Genomic DNA, 16,096 nt, shown 5'->3' on the forward strand with positions numbered 1-16,096 from the left:
CCTATGGAAGCCAAAGACAATCCACAAGCTCATCCGAGCTAAGGACTCGACCGAGCTGGTTCCGGGACTCCCCGCAGCCACTGCAGAGACAGTTTGGAACAATGTGGCCTCAAAGCGGCTTACCAATGGACACAAGGACTTGTCGTGGATGGCCGTCATGGGAGGTCTCTCTCTCAGGTCATTCATGCATGCCCGCAACCTGTGCAAGACCCGGTACTGCCCCCGTTGCCCCTACGTGGAGGAAACATCTTTCCACGTGTTTTGGCAGTGCCCCTTTGCACAGGGTCTGTTGGACGCCCTAGAACAGGAACTCAGAGACTCAGTGCCCAGGAGCTGCCTATCGTACCATTCGGTGCTTTACGGCCTGTTCCCTGGGACCCACGACGTGGAGGCCATCCAGGAGGCCTGGCGCCTTATGAACTGTTTTAAGGACGCAGTGTGGCTCTCCAGGAACCGCCTCGTGATCAACAGGGAAAACATGTCCGTCCGGGACTGCCGCAGGTTCATCAAGAACCTGCTTAGAGACTATTCCATCTTGGACAGCTCGGCCGTTGATGAGGAAGAAGAGGAGTGAAGACCCCTCTCCTTCTCCCATGTCTCCCTGAAGATACAGCCCAACAGTTTGGCCCTGTGATCCGCCCCCTCCCTACCCCCACATAGTCGCCCACACCCCTACCCCGATCACAGATTGTATTATTTGGTTTTTGTTTGATCTCTTGTGCTTTTCTATTGCAGGATTGAGCTGAATGTTAGAGTAGCATGGTGTGCGATGTATAGCTTAGGGAACCTTTGCTGTGTATTGTACTATCATGCTTTGTGTGACTGTAATTTATTGTACGACTTGTAATGACTGAACGGAAAATAAAGCTCTTTCAATCAAAAATCTGTTCTTATCAGTTTAATATCTGATACGTCCCCTATCTGGGGACCATATATTAAATGGATTTTTGAGAACGGGGGCCGATTTCGAAGCTTGCTTCCGTCGCCCTATGCATTGACCCGATATGGCAGTATCTTCGGGTACAGTGCACCACCCCCTTACAGGGTTAAAAAGAAAGATTCCTACTTTCATTGCTACCTGCTTGCTGGCTAGCCAGCTAGCCAGCCCTGTGGGCCTTGCTGCTGCTGCAGCCAAAAAACAAAAGGTGGTGCTGCTGCTGCTTCTGCTGCTTCTGCTTCTGCTTGTGTCTGGCCCCTGTTGGAGCGTCCAGGCACAGGACTTCTGCTGCTGCTGACTAAATGGCCTCCTTAATTGGATCATTTGAGTAGCCAGCACACCTGTGCAGGTAGGGCATGACATGATAGGCAGCTGCCTTGATAGCGGGTGGGTGCTGAATGTTCCTAATTGACAAAATAAGATTAATGCTTATGAAGAAATATAAAATCTCATCCCTTCCCCAATATCGCGCCACACCCCTACCCCTTAATTCCCTGGTTGAACGTGATGGACATATGTCTTTTTTCGACCGTACTAACTATGTAACTATGTAACATAACATTGGGGGGGGGGGGGGGGGTCTCCTGGCTGTTCACACAGGTGTGTCATTGCTGTACATTGACCATGCATTGCTTCTGTGGTATTGCAAAGGCAAAGACAAATGCTTCCAGCCATCCATTGCACTAATGGATTGGTCATCAGCTGGCTGTCTATGTCCCGCATCAATATAGACCAAAGTACAGAGGGTTAGGCTATGCTATTGTGCACCTACCTGATGCATCAGAAGGTGCGAGGCCCTTGCTAAATTCTGTGCACAGACTTTGAGATCTATGCTTTAGACTGTATCTAAACCTGCTCCAACATGGACTGACATTCTGGCCTACTTTCAGCCGATGCGACTTGTCTGTCGCTGAACAGTCGCTTTTTATGTATTCAGCACCTATGTATAATGTTGTAAAAATGCTCTAGAAGCTAAAGTCGCAGAAATGTCACACATATTTGGCCTGCAACTTTCTGTGCGACAAATTCAGACAGGAAAAATCAGTATAAATCCTTAGAAAATTATCCCCCAGTGTCTCCATCTGCTGGCGGTATTGAATAAGCATTGCTGCACTGATGGGGTATGCATTAGACGAAAAAAAAGAAGAAAAAGAAGAATAATACGCCCAGAAAAGAGGCGAAAAGGAGAAAAACGTAAAAAAACGTGAAAAAAAAGTAAGAGGAAGAGAAGGGAAAAAAAGGTGGAAATGGGTTTAAAAGTGATTTCGGCGGAGAAATATATATATATATATATATATATATATATATATATATATATATATGCGCACACACACACATAGATATAAACGTATTCTCCGTTGAGATATTGCAGCCGCTGCTGTGTCCAGGCCCAGGAGCCTTAGCACTGTGCTGTGATGTCACTCAATACCACTGACATCACTAGGTGTAAACAACATCTCTCCTTTGCTGTGTATGTGACTATGGAGCTGTTTGGTGATGTCGTCTATTACGGCCTTCATAGAAGCAACAGGAGATTGTTGCATCCATCTTGAACCCTCAGAACTACAGTGCTATGATGTCACTCACTTCCACAGGCCTTGCAGAGTGTAAACAACAACAACCCAGCTTTGTTGTGTATGTAACCAAAGGGATTTGTGATGTCACCTAGAACCTTCACAGCAGCGACAGCTTTATGAGGAGCATCAGCACTGCTCTGCCTGAGCAGAACCATCACCGCCATAGGTTGTCAAATAACCCGGATTTAACCCACACAGGTAAGTCCAATGGGGTGCAGGCATGTCCTCTATGCTTACAGCTTCCCGTGGGTGTTGGTTTGATACCGTTTGGGGACAGCCAAGGAGGCATCTGCAGGCAACAAAGGTAGGTGTGTGCTTGTGTGTGTGTTTCCTATGCAGATCCTAAGCCCAGTGTCACATGCAAGTAGGAGGAGTAAGAAGGGTTCCTGGCAAATCCGGGTTATGGATTGCATTTAAAAAGGCCCCGTGGGAGTGCAATGGGCCCCTGTCTTGCTGCTTAGCAATAATGGTATGGGTTTAGGTTCTGCTGTGTGTACTGGTGGTTGACTGCCCCCCAGCCCAGAGTGTGCATGGAAAATTGTCTGGCAGCCTCCCTGACAGCAAGCAGTGATAGTGCCCATGAAGGGGACCTTGTTGGGCCCGCCCCTTTCACGGTTATCGCTTCTCGGCCTTTTGGCTAAGATCAAGTGTAGTATCTGTTCTTATCAGTTTAATATCTGATACGTCCCCTATCTGGGGACCATATATTAAATGGATTTTTGAGAACGGGGGCCGATTTCGAAGCTTGCTTCCGTCGCCCTATGCATTGACCCGATATGGCAGTATCTTCGGGTACAGTGCACCACCCCCTTACAGGGTTAAAAAGAAAGATTCCTACTTTCATTGCTACCTGCTTGCTGGCTAGCCAGCTAGCCAGCCCTGTGGGCCTTGCTGCTGCTGCAGCCAAAAAACAAAAGGTGGTGCTGCTGCTGCTTCTGCTGCTTCTGCTTCTGCTTGTGTCTGGCCCCTGTTGGAGCGTCCAGGCACAGGACTTCTGCTGCTGCTGACTAAATGGCCTCCTTAATTGGATCATTTGAGTAGCCAGCACACCTGTGCAGGTAGGGCATGACATGATAGGCAGCTGCCTTGATAGCGGGTGGGTGCTGAATGTTCCTAATTGACAAAATAAGATTAATGCTTATGAAGAAATATAAAATCTCATCCCTTCCCCAATATCGCGCCACACCCCTACCCCTTAATTCCCTGGTTGAACGTGATGGACATATGTCTTTTTTCGACCGTACTAACTATGTAACTATGTAACATAACATGGGGGGGGGGGGGGGGGGGCTCCTGGCTGTTCACACAGGTGTGTCATTGCTGTACATTGACCATGCATTGCTTCTGTGGTATTGCAAAGGCAAAGACAAATGCTTCCAGCCATCCATTGCACTAATGGATTGGTCATCAGCTGGCTGTCTATGTCCCGCATCAATATAGACCAAAGTACAGAGGGTTAGGCTATGCTATTGTGCACCTACCTGATGCATCAGAAGGTGCGAGGCCCTTGCTAAATTCTGTGCACAGACTTTGAGATCTATGCTTTAGACTGTATCTAAACCTGCTCCAACATGGACTGACATTCTGGCCTACTTTCAGCCGATGCGACTTGTCTGTCGCTGAACAGTCGCTTTTTATGTATTCAGCACCTATGTATAATGTTGTAAAAATGCTCTAGAAGCTAAAGTCGCAGAAATGTCACACATATTTGGCCTGCAACTTTCTGTGCGACAAATTCAGACAGGAAAAATCAGTATAAATCCTTAGAAAATTATCCCCCAGTGTCTCCATCTGCTGGCGGTATTGAATAAGCATTGCTGCACTGATGGGGTATGCATTAGACGAAAAAAAAGAAGAAAAAGAAGAATAATACGCCCAGAAAAGAGGCGAAAAGGAGAAAAACGTAAAAAAACGTGAAAAAAAAGTAAGAGGAAGAGAAGGGAAAAAAAGGTGGAAATGGGTTTAAAAGTGATTTCGGCGGAGAAATATATATATATATATATATATATATATATATATGCGCACACACACACATAGATATAAACGTATTCTCCGTTGAGATATTGCAGCCGCTGCTGTGTCCAGGCCCAGGAGCCTTAGCACTGTGCTGTGATGTCACTCAATACCACTGACATCACTAGGTGTAAACAACATCTCTCCTTTGCTGTGTATGTGACTATGGAGCTGTTTGGTGATGTCGTCTATTACGGCCTTCATAGAAGCAACAGGAGATTGTTGCATCCATCTTGAACCCTCAGAACTACAGTGCTATGATGTCACTCACTTCCACAGGCCTTGCAGAGTGTAAACAACAACAACCCAGCTTTGTTGTGTATGTAACCAAAGGGATTTGTGATGTCACCTAGAACCTTCACAGCAGCGACAGCTTTATGAGGAGCATCAGCACTGCTCTGCCTGAGCAGAACCATCACCGCCATAGGTTGTCAAATAACCCGGATTTAACCCACACAGGTAAGTCCAATGGGGTGCAGGCATGTCCTCTATGCTTACAGCTTCCCGTGGGTGTTGGTTTGATACCGTTTGGGGACAGCCAAGGAGGCATCTGCAGGCAACAAAGGTAGGTGTGTGCTTGTGTGTGTGTTTCCTATGCAGATCCTAAGCCCAGTGTCACATGCAAGTAGGAGGAGTAAGAAGGGTTCCTGGCAAATCCGGGTTATGGATTGCATTTAAAAAGGCCCCGTGGGAGTGCAATGGGCCCCTGTCTTGCTGCTTAGCAATAATGGTATGGGTTTAGGTTCTGCTGTGTGTACTGGTGGTTGACTGCCCCCCAGCCCAGAGTGTGCATGGAAAATTGTCTGGCAGCCTCCCTGACAGCAAGCAGTGATAGTGCCCATGAAGGGGACCTTGTTGGGCCCGCCCCTTTCACGGTTATCGCTTCTCGGCCTTTTGGCTAAGATCAAGTGTAGTATCTGTTCTTATCAGTTTAATATCTGATACGTCCCCTATCTGGGGACCATATATTAAATGGATTTTTGAGAACGGGGGCCGATTTCGAAGCTTGCTTCCGTCGCCCTATGCATTGACCCGATATGGCAGTATCTTCGGGTACAGTGCACCACCCCCTTACAGGGTTAAAAAGAAAGATTCCTACTTTCATTGCTACCTGCTTGCTGGCTAGCCAGCTAGCCAGCCCTGTGGGCCTTGCTGCTGCTGCAGCCAAAAAACAAAAGGTGGTGCTGCTGCTGCTTCTGCTGCTTCTGCTTCTGCTTGTGTCTGGCCCCTGTTGGAGCGTCCAGGCACAGGACTTCTGCTGCTGCTGACTAAATGGCCTCCTTAATTGGATCATTTGAGTAGCCAGCACACCTGTGCAGGTAGGGCATGACATGATAGGCAGCTGCCTTGATAGCGGGTGGGTGCTGAATGTTCCTAATTGACAAAATAAGATTAATGCTTATGAAGAAATATAAAATCTCATCCCTTCCCCAATATCGCGCCACACCCCTACCCCTTAATTTCCTGGTTGAACGTGATGGACATATGTCTTTTTTCGACCGTACTAACTATGTAACTATGTAACATAACATGGGGGGGGGGGGGGGGGGGGGTCTCCTGGCTGTTCACACAGGTGTGTCATTGCTGTACATTGACCATGCATTGCTTCTGTGGTATTGCAAAGGCAAAGACAAATGCTTCCAGCCATCCATTGCACTAATGGATTGGTCATCAGCTGGCTGTCTATGTCCCGCATCAATATAGACCAAAGTACAGAGGGTTAGGCTATGCTATTGTGCACCTACCTGATGCATCAGAAGGTGCGAGGCCCTTGCTAAATTCTGTGCACAGACTTTGAGATCTATGCTTTAGACTGTATCTAAACCTGCTCCAACATGGACTGACATTCTGGCCTACTTTCAGCCGATGCGACTTGTCTGTCGCTGAACAGTCGCTTTTTATGTATTCAGCACCTATGTATAATGTTGTAAAAATGCTCTAGAAGCTAAAGTCGCAGAAATGTCACACATATTTGGCCTGCAACTTTCTGTGCGACAAATTCAGACAGGAAAAATCAGTATAAATCCTTAGAAAATTATCCCCCAGTGTCTCCATCTGCTGGCGGTATTGAATAAGCATTGCTGCACTGTGGGGTATGCATTAGACGAAAAAAAAGAAGAAAAAGAAGAATAATACGCCCAGAAAAGAGGCGAAAAGGAGAAAAACGTAAAAAAACGTGAAAAAAAAGTAAGAGGAAGAGAAGGGAAAAAAAGGTGGAAATGGGTTTAAAAGTGATTTCGGCGGAGAAATATATATATATATATATATATATATATATATATATATGCGCACACACACACATAGATATAAACGTATTCTCCGTTGAGATATTGCAGCCGCTGCTGTGTCCAGGCCCAGGAGCCTTAGCACTGTGCTGTGATGTCATTCAATACCACTGACATCACTAGGTGTAAACAACATCTCTCCTTTGCTGTGTATGTGACTGTGGAGCTGTTTGGTGATGTCGTCTATTACGGCCTTCATAGAAGCAACAGGAGATTGTTGCATCCATCTTGAACCCTCAGAACTACAGTGCTATGATGTCACTCACTTCCACAGGCCTTGCAGAGTGTAAACAACAACAACCCAGCTTTGTTGTGTATGTAACCAAAGGGATTTGTGATGTCACCTAGAACCTTCACAGCAGCGACAGCTTTATGAGGAGCATCAGCACTGCTCTGCCTGAGCAGAACCATCACCGCCATAGGTTGTCAAATAACCCGGATTTAACCCACACAGGTAAGTCCAATGGGGTGCAGGCATGTCCTCTATGCTTACAGCTTCCCGTGGGTGTTGGTTTGATACCGTTTGGGGACAGCCAAGGAGGCATCTGCAGGCAACAAAGGTAGGTGTGTGCTTGTGTGTGTGTTTCCTATGCAGATCCTAAGCCCAGTGTCACATGCAAGTAGGAGGAGTAAGAAGGGTTCCTGGCAAATCCGGGTTATGGATTGCATTTAAAAAGGCCCCGTGGGAGTGCAATGGGCCCCTGTCTTGCTGCTTAGCAATAATGGTATGGGTTTAGGTTCTGCTGTGTGTACTGGTGGTTGACTGCCCCCCAGCCCAGAGTGTGCATGGAAAATTGTCTGGCAGCCTCCCTGACAGCAAGCAGTGATAGTGCCCATGAAGGGGACCTTGTTGGGCCCGCCCCTTTCACGGTTATCGCTTCTCGGCCTTTTGGCTAAGATCAAGTGTAGTATCTGTTCTTATCAGTTTAATATCTGATACGTCCCCTATCTGGGGACCATATATTAAATGGATTTTTGAGAACGGGGGCCGATTTCGAAGCTTGCTTCCGTCGCCCTATGCATTGACCCGATATGGCAGTATCTTCGGGTACAGTGCACCACCCCCTTACAGGGTTAAAAAGAAAGATTCCTACTTTCATTGCTACCTGCTTGCTGGCTAGCCAGCTAGCCAGCCCTGTGGGCCTTGCTGCTGCTGCAGCCAAAAAACAAAAGGTGGTGCTGCTGCTGCTTCTGCTGCTTCTGCTTCTGCTTGTGTCTGGCCCCTGTTGGAGCGTCCAGGCACAGGACTTCTGCTGCTGCTGACTAAATGGCCTCCTTAATTGGATCATTTGAGTAGCCAGCACACCTGTGCAGGTAGGGCATGACATGATAGGCAGCTGCCTTGATAGCGGGTGGGTGCTGAATGTTCCTAATTGACAAAATAAGATTAATGCTTATGAAGAAATATAAAATCTCATCCCTTCCCCAATATCGCGCCACACCCCTACCCCTTAATTCCCTGGTTGAACGTGATGGACATATGTCTTTTTTCGACCGTACTAACTATGTAACTATGTAACATAACATGGGGGGGGGGGGGGGGGGTCTCCTGGCTGTTCACACAGGTGTGTCATTGCTGTACATTGACCATGCATTGCTTCTGTGGTATTGCAAAGGCAAAGACAAATGCTTCCAGCCATCCATTGCACTAATGGATTGGTCATCAGCTGGCTGTCTATGTCCCGCATCAATATAGACCAAAGTACAGAGGGTTAGGCTATGCTATTGTGCACCTACCTGATGCATCAGAAGGTGCGAGGCCCTTGCTAAATTCTGTGCACAGACTTTGAGATCTATGCTTTAGACTGTATCTAAACCTGCTCCAACATGGACTGACATTCTGGCCTACTTTCAGCCGATGCGACTTGTCTGTCGCTGAACAGTCGCTTTTTATGTATTCAGCACCTATGTATAATGTTGTAAAAATGCTCTAGAAGCTAAAGTCGCAGAAATGTCACACATATTTGGCCTGCAACTTTCTGTGCGACAAATTCAGACAGGAAAAATCAGTATAAATCCTTAGAAAATTATCCCCCAGTGTCTCCATCTGCTGGCGGTATTGAATAAGCATTGCTGCACTGATGGGGTATGCATTAGACGAAAAAAAAGAAGAAAAAGAAGAATAATACGCCCAGAAAAGAGGCGAAAAGGAGAAAAACGTAAAAAAACGTGAAAAAAAAGTAAGAGGAAGAGAAGGGAAAAAAAGGTGGAAATGGGTTTAAAAGTGATTTCGGCGGAGAAATATATATATATATATATATATATATATATATATATATGCGCACACACACACATAGATATAAACGTATTCTCCGTTGAGATATTGCAGCCGCTGCTGTGTCCAGGCCCAGGAGCCTTAGCACTGTGCTGTGATGTCACTCAATACCACTGACATCACTAGGTGTAAACAACATCTCTCCTTTGCTGTGTATGTGACTATGGAGCTGTTTGGTGATGTCGTCTATTATGGCCTTCATAGAAGCAACAGGAGATTGTTGCATCCATCTAGAACCCTCAGAACTACAGTGCTATGATGTCACTCACTTCCACAGGCCTTGCAGAGTGTAAACAACAACAACCCAGCTTTGTTGTGTATGTAACCAAAGGGATTTGTGATGTCACCTAGAACCTTCACAGCAGCGACAGCTTTATGAGGAGCATCAGCACTGCTCTGCCTGAGCAGAACCATCACCGCCATAGGTTATCAAATAACCCGGATTTAACCCACACAGGTAAGTCCAATGGGGTGCAGGCATGTCCTCTATGCTTACAGCTTCCCGTGGGTGTTGGTTTGATACCGTTTGGGGACAGCCAAGGAGGCATCTGCAGGCAACAAAGGTAGGTGTGTGCTTGTGTGTGTGTTTCCTATGCAGATCCTAAGCCCAGTGTCACATGCAAGTAGGAGGAGTAAGAAGGGTTCCTGGCAAATCCGGGTTATGGATTGCATTTAAAAAGGCCCCGTGGGAGTGCAATGGGCCCCTGTCTTGCTGCTTAGCAATAATGGTATGGGTTTAGGTTCTGCTGTGTGTACTGGTGGTTGACTGCCCCCCAGCCCAGAGTGTGCATGGAAAATTGTCTGGCAGCCTCCCTGACAGCAAGCAGTGATAGTGCCCATGAAGGGGACCTTGTTGGGCCCGCCCCTTTCACGGTTATCGCTTCTCGGCCTTTTGGCTAAGATCAAGTGTAGTATCTGTTCTTATCAGTTTAATATCTGATACGTCCCCTATCTGGGGACCATATATTAAATGGATTTTTGAGAACGGGGGCCGATTTCGAAGCTTGCTTCCGTCGCCCTATGCATTGACCCGATATGGCAGTATCTTCGGGTACAGTGCACCACCCCTTTACAGGGTTAAAAAGAAAGATTCCTACTTTCATTGCTACCTGCTTGCTGGCTAGCCAGCTAGCCAGCCCTGTGGGCCTTGCTGCTGCTGCAGCCAAAAAACAAAAGGTGGTGCTGCTGCTGCTTCTGCTGCTTCTGCTTCTGCTTGTGTCTGGCCCCTGTTGGAGCGTCCAGGCACAGGACTTCTGCTGCTGCTGACTAAATGGCCTCCTTAATTGGATCATTTGAGTAGCCAGCACACCTGTGCAGGTAGGGCATGACATGATAGGCAGCTGCCTTGATAGCGGGTGGGTGCTGAATGTTCCTAATTGACAAAATAAGATTAATGCTTATGAAGAAATATAAAATCTCATCCCTTCCCCAATATCGCGCCACACCCCTACCCCTTAATTCCCTGGTTGAACGTGATGGACATATGTCTTTTTTCGACCGTACTAACTATGTAACTATGTAACATAACATGGGGGGGGGGGGGGGGGTCTCCTGGCTGTTCACACAGGTGTGTCATTGCTGTACATTGACCATGCATTGCTTCTGTGGTATTGCAAAGGCAAAGACAAATGCTTCCAGCCATCCATTGCACTAATGGATTGGTCATCAGCTGGCTGTCTATGTCCCGCATCAATATAGACCAAAGTACAGAGGGTTAGGCTATGCTATTGTGCACCTACCTGATGCATCAGAAGGTGCGAGGCCCTTGCTAAATTCTGTGCACAGACTTTGAGATCTATGCTTTAGACTGTATCTAAACCTGCTCCAACATGGACTGACATTCTGGCCTACTTTCAGCCGATGCGACTTGTCTGTCGCTGAACAGTCGCTTTTTATGTATTCAGCACCTATGTATAATGTTGTAAAAATGCTCTAGAAGCTAAAGTCGCAGAAATGTCACACATATTTGGCCTGCAACTTTCTGTGCGACAAATTCAGACAGGAAAAATCAGTATAAATCCTTAGAAAATTATCCCCCAGTGTCTCCATCTGCTGGCGGTATTGAATAAGCATTGCTGCACTGATGGGGTATGCATTAGACGAAAAAAAAGAAGAAAAAGAAGAATAATACGCCCAGAAAAGAGGCGAAAAGGAGAAAAACGTAAAAAAACGTGAAAAAAAAGTAAGAGGAAGAGAAGGGAAAAAAAGGTGGAAATGGGTTTAAAAGTGATTTCGGCGGAGAAATATATATATATATATATATATATATATATATATATATATATATGCGCACACACACACATAGATATAAACGTATTCTCCGTTGAGATATTGCAGCCGCTGCTGTGTCCAGGCCCAGGAGCCTTAGCACTGTGCTGTGATGTCACTCAATACCACTGACATCACTAGGTGTAAACAACATCTCTCCTTTGCTGTGTATGTGACTATGGAGCTGTTTGGTGATGTCGTCTATTACGGCCTTCATAGAAGCAACAGGAGATTGTTGCATCCATCTTGAACCCTCAGAACTACAGTGCTATGATGTCACTCACTTCCACAGGCCTTGCAGAGTGTAAACAACAACAACCCAGCTTTGTTGTGTATGTAACCAAAGGGATTTGTGATGTCACCTAGAACCTTCACAGCAGCGACAGCTTTATGAGGAGCATCAGCACTGCTCTGCCTGAGCAGAACCATCACCGCCATAGGTTGTCAAATAACCCGGATTTAACCCACACAGGTAAGTCCAATGGGGTGCAGGCATGTCCTCTATGCTTACAGCTTCCCGTGGGTGTTGGTTTGATACCGTTTGGGGACAGCCAAGGAGGCATCTGCAGGCAACAAAGGTAGGTGTGTGCTTGTGTGTGTGTTTCCTATGCAGATCCTAAGCCCAGTGTCACATGCAAGTAGGAGGAGTAAGAAGGATTCCTGGCAAATCCGGGTTATGGATTGCATTTAAAAAGGCCCCGTGGGAGTGCAATGGGCCCCTGTCTTGCTGCTTAGCAATAATGGTATGGGTTTAGGTTCTGCTGTGTGTACTGGTGGTTGACTGCCCCCCAGCCCAGAGTGTGCATGGAAAATTGTCTGGCAGCCTCCCTGACAGCAAGCAGTGATAGTGCCCATGAAGGGGACCTTGTTGGGCCCGCCCCTTTCACGGTTATCGCTTCTCGGCCTTTTGGCTAAGATCAAGTGTAGTATCTGTTCTTATCAGTTTAATATCTGATACGTCCCCTATCTGGGGACCATATATTAAATGGATTTTTGAGAACGGGGGCCGATTTCGAAGCTTGCTTCCGTCGCCCTATGCATTGACCCGATATGGCAGTATCTTCGGGTACAGTGCACCACCCCCTTACAGGGTTAAAAAGAAAGATTCCTACTTTCATTGCTACCTGCTTGCTGGCTAGCCAGCTAGCCAGCCCTGTGGGCCTTGCTGCTGCTGCAGCCAAAAAACAAAAGGTGGTGCTGCTGCTGCTTCTGCTGCTTCTGCTTCTGCTTGTGTCTGGCCCCTGTTGGAGCGTCCAGGCACAGGACTTCTGCTGCTGCTGACTAAATGGCCTCCTTAATTGGATCATTTGAGTAGCCAGCACACCTGTGCAGGTAGGGCATGACATGATAGGCAGCTGCCTTGATAGCGGGTGGGTGCTGAATGTTCCTAATTGACAAAATAAGATTAATGCTTATGAAGAAATATAAAATCTCATCCCTTCCCCAATATCGCGCCACACCCCTACCCCTTAATTCCCTGGTTGAACGTGATGGACATATGTCTTTTTTCGACCGTACTAACTATGTAACTATGTAACATAACATGGGGGGGGGGGGGGGGGGGTCTCCTGGCTGTTCACACAGGTGTGTCATTGCTGTACATTGACCATGCATTGCTTCTGTGGTATTGCAAAGGCAAAGACAAATGCTTCCAGCCATCCATTGCACTAATGGATTGGTCATCAGCTGGCTGTCTATGTCCCGCATCAATATAGACCAAAGTACAGAGGGTTAGGCTATGCTATTGTGCACCTACCTGATGCATCAGAAGGTGCGAGGCCCTTGCTAAATTCTGTGCACAGACTTTGAGATCTATGCTTTAGACTGTATCTAAACCTGCTCCAACATGGACTGACATTCTGGCCTACTTTCAGCCGATGCGACTTGTCTGTCGCTGAACAGTCGCTTTTTATGTATTCAGCACCTATGTATAATGTTGTAAAAATGCTCTAGAAGCTAAAGTCGCAGAAATGTCACACATATTTGGCCTGCAACTTTCTGTGCGACAAATTCAGACAGGAAAAATCAGTATAAATCCTTAGAAAATTATCCCCCAGTGTCTCCATCTGCTGGCGGTATTGAATAAGCATTGCTGCACTGATGGGGTATGCATTAGACGAAAAAAAAGAAGAAAAAGAAGAATAATACGCCCAGAAAAGAGGCGAAAAGGAGAAAAACGTAAAAAAACGTGAAAAAAAAGTAAGAGGAAGAGAAGGGAAAAAAAGGTGGAAATGGGTTTAAAAGTGATTTCGGCGGAGAAATATATATATATATATATATATATATATATATATATATATATATATGCGCACACACACACATAGATATAAACGTATTCTCCGTTGAGATATTGCAGCCGCTGCTGTGTCCAGGCCCAGGAGCCTTAGCACTGTGCTGTGATGTCACTCAATACCACTGACATCACTAGGTGTAAACAACATCTCTCCTTTGCTGTGTATGTGACTATGGAGCTGTTTGGTGATGTCGTCTATTACGGCCTTCATAGAAGCAACAGGAGATTGTTGCATCCATCTTGAACCCTCAGAACTACAGTGCTATGATGTCACTCACTTCCACAGGCCTTGCAGAGTGTAAACAACAACAACCCAGCTTTGTTGTGTATGTAACCAAAGGGATTTGTGATGTCACCTAGAACCTTCACAGCAGCGACAGCTTTATGAGGAGCATCAGCACTGCTCTGCCTGAGCAGAACCATCACCGCCATAGGTTGTCAAATAACCCGGATTTAACCCACACAGGTAAGTCCAATGGGGTGCAGGCATGTCCTCTATGCTTACAGCTTCCCGTGGGTGTTGGTTTGATACCGTTTGGGGACAGCCAAGGAGGCATCTGCAGGCAACAAAGGTAGGTGTGTGCTTGTGTGTGTGTTTCCTATGCAGATCCTAAGCCCAGTGTCACATGCAAGTAGGAGGAGTAAGAAGGGTTCCTGGCAAATCCGGGTTATGGATTGCATTTAAAAAGGCCCCGTGGGAGTGCAATGGGCCCCTGTCTTGCTGCTTAGCAATAATGGTATGGGTTTAGGTTCTGCTGTGTGTACTGGTGGTTGACTGCCCCCCAGCCCAGAGTGTGCATGGAAAATTGTCTGGCAGCCTCCCTGACAGCAAGCAGTGATAGTGCCCATGAAGGGGACCTTGTTGGGCCCGCCCCTTTCACGGTTATCGCTTCTCGGCCTTTTGGCTAAGATCAAGTGTAGTATCTGTTCTTATCAGTTTAATATCTGATACGTCCCCTATCTGGGGACCATATATTAAATGGATTTTTGAGAACGGGGGCCGATTTCGAAGCTTGCTTCCGTCGCCCTATGCATTGACCCGATATGGCAGTATCTTCGGGTACAGTGCACCACCCCCTTACAGGGTTAAAAAGAAAGATTCCTACTTTCATTGCTACCTGCTTGCTGGCTAGCCAGCTAGCCAGCCCTGTGGGCCTTGCTGCTGCTGCAGCCAAAAAACAAAAGGTGGTGCTGCTGCTGCTTCTGCTGCTTCTGCTTCTGCTTGTGTCTGGCCCCTGTTGGAGCGTCCAGGCACAGGACTTCTGCTGCTGCTGACTAAATGGCCTCCTTAATTGGATCATTTGAGTAGCCAGCACACCTGTGCAGGTAGGGCATGACATGATAGGCAGCTGCCTTGATAGCGGGTGGGTGCTGAATGTTCCTAATTGACAAAATAAGATTAATGCTTATGAAGAAATATAAAATCTCATCCCTTCCCCAATATCGCGCCACACCCCTACCCCTTAATTCCCTGGTTGAACGTGATGGACATATGTCTTTTTTCGACCGTACTAACTATGTAACTATGTAACATAACATGGGGGGGGGGGGGGGGGTCTCCTGGCTGTTCACACAGGTGTGTCATTGCTGTACATTGACCATGCATTGCTTCTGTGGTATTGCAAAGGCAAAGACAAATGCTTCCAGCCATCCATTGCACTAATGGATTGGTCATCAGCTGGCTGTCTATGTCCCGCATCAATATAGACCAAAGTACAGAGGGTTAGGCTATGCTATTGTGCACCTACCTGATGCATCAGAAGGTGCGAGGCCCTTGCTAAATTCTGTGCACAGACTTTGAGATCTATGCTTTAGACTGTATCTAAACCTGCTCCAACATGGACTGACATTCTGGCCTACTTTCAGCCGATGCGACTTGTCTGTCGCTGAACAGTCGCTTTTTATGTATTCAGCACCTATGTATAATGTTGTAAAAATGCTCTAGAAGCTAAAGTCGCAGAAATGTCACACATATTTGGCCTGCAACTTTCTGTGCGACAAATTCAGACAGGAAAAATCAGTATAAATCCTTAGAAAATTATCCCCCAGTGTCTCCATCTGCTGGCGGTATTGAATAAGCATTGCTGCACTGATGGGGTATGCATTAGACGAAAAAAAAGAAGAAAAAGAAGAATAATACGCCCAGAAAAGAGGCGAAAAGGAGAAAAACGTAAAAAAACGTGAAAAAAAAGTAAGAGGAAGAGAAGGGAAAAAAAGGTGGAAATGGGTTTAAAAGTGATTTCGGCGGAGAAATATATATATATATATATATATATATATATATATATATATATATATATGCGCACACACACACATAGATATAAACGTATTCTCCGTTGAGATATTGCAGCCGCTGCTGTGTCCAGGCCCAGGAGCCTTAGCACTGTGCTGTGATGTCACTCAATACCACTGACATCACTAGGTGTAAACAACATCTCTCCTTTGCTG

The 16,096-nt window shown here is 46.4% G+C and overlaps 6 non-coding genes and 1 pseudogene across 6 annotated transcripts; all 7 read left to right on the forward strand.

The window, feature by feature from the left end:
* Window positions 1-863: 863 nt before the first annotated feature.
* Window positions 864-1,036, forward strand: LOC130315064 (U2 spliceosomal RNA; annotated as a pseudogene).
* Window positions 1,037-3,131: 2,095 nt separating this feature from the next.
* Window positions 3,132-3,322, forward strand: LOC130315042 (U2 spliceosomal RNA). Its single transcript, XR_008862634.1, has one exon. It is a non-coding gene; the product is annotated as a U2 spliceosomal RNA (small nuclear RNA).
* Window positions 3,323-5,405: 2,083 nt separating this feature from the next.
* Window positions 5,406-5,596, forward strand: LOC130315054 (U2 spliceosomal RNA). The gene has a single exon (XR_008862645.1). It is a non-coding gene; the product is annotated as a U2 spliceosomal RNA (small nuclear RNA).
* A 2,089-nt stretch (window positions 5,597-7,685) lies between these two features.
* LOC130315066 (U2 spliceosomal RNA) lies at window positions 7,686-7,876 on the forward strand. Its single transcript, XR_008862654.1, has one exon. It is a non-coding gene; the product is annotated as a U2 spliceosomal RNA (small nuclear RNA).
* Window positions 7,877-9,963: 2,087 nt separating this feature from the next.
* Window positions 9,964-10,154, forward strand: LOC130315068 (U2 spliceosomal RNA). The gene has a single exon (XR_008862655.1). It is a non-coding gene; the product is annotated as a U2 spliceosomal RNA (small nuclear RNA).
* A 2,092-nt stretch (window positions 10,155-12,246) lies between these two features.
* Window positions 12,247-12,437, forward strand: LOC130315069 (U2 spliceosomal RNA). Its single transcript, XR_008862656.1, has one exon. It is a non-coding gene; the product is annotated as a U2 spliceosomal RNA (small nuclear RNA).
* A 2,096-nt stretch (window positions 12,438-14,533) lies between these two features.
* LOC130315043 (U2 spliceosomal RNA) lies at window positions 14,534-14,724 on the forward strand. The gene has a single exon (XR_008862635.1). It is a non-coding gene; the product is annotated as a U2 spliceosomal RNA (small nuclear RNA).
* The last annotated feature ends 1,372 nt before the right edge of the window (window positions 14,725-16,096 follow it).

This window comes from Hyla sarda, unplaced genomic scaffold (assembly GCF_029499605.1).
Source record: "Hyla sarda isolate aHylSar1 unplaced genomic scaffold, aHylSar1.hap1 scaffold_1858, whole genome shotgun sequence".
In the NCBI taxonomy this organism is placed as follows: Eukaryota; Metazoa; Chordata; class Amphibia; order Anura; family Hylidae; genus Hyla; species Hyla sarda.